The following is a 4,586-nucleotide window of genomic DNA, read 5'->3' as shown; positions in this document are numbered from 1 at the left end:
TGCTCCCGCCCCGCACGTTGCTCCTGGCTCCTTTCCCCCACGCCCTCTGGGCACCAGCCCGGCTTGCCAGTGCCCTCAGATCCTGCTCTCCTCCAGTACACCCTGCCCTCAGTCAGGTGCCAGCCGCTGGCCTCCCTCCCAGAGCTCCTGATGGTCTACTCTGGTCCCTGCAACCCGTTGCCCCTGCCGCTGCGCCTCGAGCCCTGCTGCACCTCTGCCTTGCCAGTGCCACCCGCACCCCACCCCCGCGCCCAGCCCGCCTACCCCACCCCGGCTCCCCGGAAACGCGGGACTGCAACAGGTGCCGCCCGTCGGTTCCCGGACTGGTGGGGAGGGGTGGGATACCAGGGGACACACGGAATCGTGGGAGCCAGCTCAGAGGGTTGCTGAGGGCGTGGCTGCTCCAGGATTGTGTCCCCGACCCCTAGACTTTTGGGTGGGCCCTCAGGGGTCGAGCTTGCATGGGTCCTTCTCATCTGTGTGCCCTAATCCCTGTGGCTATCTACTGGTGTTTCTTGTCTCTGCCCTCGACCTGTGAGTGGCTCAGGGTAAGAAGCAGGGGATGGGCATCTTTGGGGGGGTCTCTCCGTTTGTCCCTTGTGAGTGCCTGTGTGGGGACCTGAGTGAGAGCCTCGACGATGGCTAAGTGGTGCCACTACACAAGGACATGTCATCCCTCCGTATCCTCTTCTGGAGATGATTCCAGAGAGAGCTGAGCAGGGGAAAAGGTCCCCAGTGGTCCCGTTGTAGTCTCGAGAGTCCAAATGCTTCCTTTCCAACGCTTTGCACTGAGACAGTCCCCTAGGCGCTCCGCTCCGGTGCCAAGAGGAAGCGCAGCGGATTTCTGCGAAAGAGCGTCCTATGGTTGACCGTGACCTGGAGGAGAGCCTGGAGCCCATCAGTGTGGTGCGAGAGGGCAATGGGGAGCAATCGGGACATCGTGCTCGGAGAGGGCAACGCGGGGCAAAGCACAGGCCGAGACGCCCGCTCCGCCTAGGTTTTAACGCTCTGCTGTAGCCGATTTCAATTTCTTCATATTTTAACAAGGAAACCCACGGGTTTTATTTGCACGACACCCTGCACACGGGCACGGCAACCGCTAATGATGACTGCTAAAGGGGGATGGGATGAAAGAGGCAAGACGTCTTGGGCCCAAGGAGTTCCGGAGACTTGCCTCGCCTTAAACATTAAAATCATTTGTTCATTCATTCCATTTATAAATAGGTAATCCACACTCAGATATTTTCTGCACTTAGTCCAGAGGACTCAGTAAGACCAGGCAGACCTGGAAGCCAATGGTCAGATGAGATCCGCTGTTTCCTCGGCAAAACTTACCAGCAATCCTAAGGCAACCCAGCCCTTCCAGGAGACACAGGCACCCCAGGAAACCCCCTGCCAAGAAGGCTGAGAGGGTCTCAGGAGGAGTCAGCATCTGCAAATGAATGCCATGCCTGGATTAGCTGTCCTGTGGAAAGCTAGAGGCAGTTGTGGCGAGGGGGTTCCATTGTGTGCTAAGAATGATTGAAATGAGACCAGTGGGATGCCTCCCCAGGTAAAGACACTTGACACCAAACCTGACAACCGGAGTTGGATGCCCAGCCCCCACATGGCAAAGGAGAGGGCAAATTTCTCCAGGTTTCCCTCTGTCCTCCATAGGTCCTCAGTGATACACACACACACACACACACACACACACACACACACACACACACAATAAATAACTAGACACATAATTGTAACTTCAAAAGCCCACAAATGTTATCCTAGTCAATCCCAAACCTACGTCACTCCACAGATTCCAACGAGCCTTTGATTGCCAAGGGACTGGATCTCAGAAGACATTCCCGTAAATGTATCCTGTCACTTTTCCTGCACACCTTTCCCGTGGTAGCTAGTCACTGGCAAAGTCAAACTGAGGTTGTTTTCCTTCTGAAATGATGTTCGAAGCATCGAAGAGTTCCGTGGCTCCCGTAGTGCATCCCTGCTCACCTTGCAGACAGTTTCCATCCCTCCGCGCACGGTGGTGGGGTAGGCATCAAAGTCAGAAGCCCACGTGGACAGAATGCTACCACATGCCTAAGAGGGGCTGCTTTTTCCCTCTCTGTCATTTCACTTTCTAGAGAGACCTTTTAATAAACATTAAAATGGTCTCTGAGCTAATACCATGGTCACGTGGGTGTATAGGGGGGGGGGGAATACACATACATGTGCATATGTGTAGAAACCAGAAGGCAACCTTAGGTGTCACTTGTCCAGAACGATTCCTGCTTCCTATCCTGCCTCACCTTATCACCTAGGCTAGGATGAGTATCAAGTGAGCCCCAGGGATCCACTCAACTCTGCCTCCTCGGTGCGGGGTTATAAGTGTGTGCCATCACGCTGACATTTTTTTAATGTATATTCTGAGGATTGAGCTTAGGTCTTCATACTTACGAGGCAAGCACTTTACTGACTGAGCTGAGGCTCCCAGTCCCTCCCATGGTCACATCTCCTTCATTAATGTGTGTGAGATCTCACGATGAGACACCCATAAGTAGACAGATGAGAATGTCAGCAACAGCCTGATGGGACATCCTGTGTGTCCAGCCCAGGAGGGAAAAAATCTCCACTCCCTCCATAAGAGGGCCCAACACAGCCCTACCTCTCCCAAGCAGATTCCCCAGAGTGAGATGCCCAGTGGGCTGTTTACTGCTGGGCTCATCCAACACTGTGGATTCCTGCTGCTCACAGTTCTTTTGAGGTGCAAGCTTTTATACAGTATCCATTGGAGATCCACCCTCAGCCTTCTTCCCCGGCATGTCTTGGTTTTCAGCTAGTTCATCTTTCCACATCATTGATCATCACTGAGCCTCCCAGAACCCACCCAGGGCCCTGGGCAGGTTTCTGCTCTTCACAGTTCTTTATTCAGACAAGACAGACCATACCAGTCAATCACTCGGCTCACAGGAAGAGGTTTTATTGACTACTGTCCTTCAGGGTCAGCACTAGGTGGGACTGTAAGACTGTAGGTGTCCAGTTTTAGGTTGGTGCCCTCTTGTCATGCAGAAGCACCTGTAAACATGGCCTGAGCTGCTTCTCCTCTCATGAGACAGTGTCACCTTACTGTGGATGTGGATTGAAGAATTGAGGCCACGAGGCAGGTGTCAGTCTGGAAGGGATATGGACCACCTGCAGGTCAACTTGTTCTACGTCTTACATGTCACATCTGCTTGACAACAGACACCACTGTGCGCGAGCAACCTTGTGGTTGGCTAGATCAGATAATATCCAGCTCATAATGGAAACTGTGGTCCTGTGGTCACTTAGTTGTCAGAAATAGGAGAGAAGTTGTCTGATGGAAAATAACTTCTCTGTAAAAGGCCATTTTCACCCTACAACCCTCTAGATCTGCACCATGATTCTCTGGCTGGTTCCTGCCAGACCACATCCAGCACCATGTGCCAAAGCTACCTCATGTGTCCTTGGCTTAGTTAGACTGTAAGATCCAAGTCAGGGCAGCTGGAAGTACAGGCTGGTGGACTCGAGTCACCATAATGCCATTACCCAGTCAGAGCCAGGATGCTGACTTGTAGGCTCCACCTGCAAATCAGCTAGTCATACATGTATTTAAGGATGGTGAAAGCCACAGCCCTTCCCTTTGAATCTAGGAAACCCAAGCTGCCCCCATGGAGAGGTCAACAAAGAGTGAACCCCCGTAGCCAGCACCCACTGCCAACTTCAATGAAGCATCTTGGAAGGGGCTTGTCCAATCCCAGCTGAGTCTTGCTCCTGTGAGGCAGAAACGAGGTGTCCCTGCCAACTCCTGCTCAGATTTCAGATTCCTGAGCAGAATAAATGGTGGCCGTTGTTTCAAGCCACGTACAGTAGGGTGTGGCTTGTTATGCAGCAATAGATACCCGGAACATACAGACGAAAGCGGGACCGAGTCCAAAGATCAGATGAGACCTGGGAGGTTTTCTCCAGTGACCCCTGTCGATGGGACACGGGGCTGTGTAAGGGAAGTCCTGATGATTGTCACAAGAGAGATGGTGCGAGTGTTGGGGGCAGTGAAGGATGTCCTGGATATTTAGCTCACGGCATGCTGGACTCATGTCTGTTTATTCCTGCTAGGGTATGAGCTGGGAAGGACAGGCATTTCATATCCTTCGTGACTCCTTTGTATCACACACATGAAAGAACTCATCCCCCGTGCTTCACGTGCCCTAATGAAATTTCCTTTTTACTCTCAAGGTTCTGTGACTCAAGCTCCAGGGTTTCATACATACTAGGAGAACACTCCATCACTGAGTTATATAGCCCCAGCGCTTTTTTAAAAATTTGGGGCAGGATCTCCTATGTAGCCCAGACTGGCCTCATACTCAAAATCTTCCTGCCTCGGCCTCCCAAGCAGCTGAAATCATGGGTATTTTATCACCATATGCCCTGTAATTTCTTCTCAAGATATAGGAAGAGAGATAGAAAATAAATAGGAAATTCTTTGGTGGTTTTACAGTATAGGGAGAAATCAAAGAAATGGGCCTCGTTGAAGAAACATGAGAAAGTTTAAGATGCTGTTTATCTGTCGGTGGGAAATCTTACATTTACAT

This window comes from Mus musculus, chromosome 5 (assembly GCF_000001635.26).
Source record: "Mus musculus strain C57BL/6J chromosome 5, GRCm38.p6 C57BL/6J".
In the NCBI taxonomy this organism is placed as follows: Eukaryota; Metazoa; Chordata; class Mammalia; order Rodentia; family Muridae; genus Mus; species Mus musculus.
The sequence above is the reverse complement of the archived record's forward strand: the minus strand, read 5'-3'. Positions refer to the sequence as shown.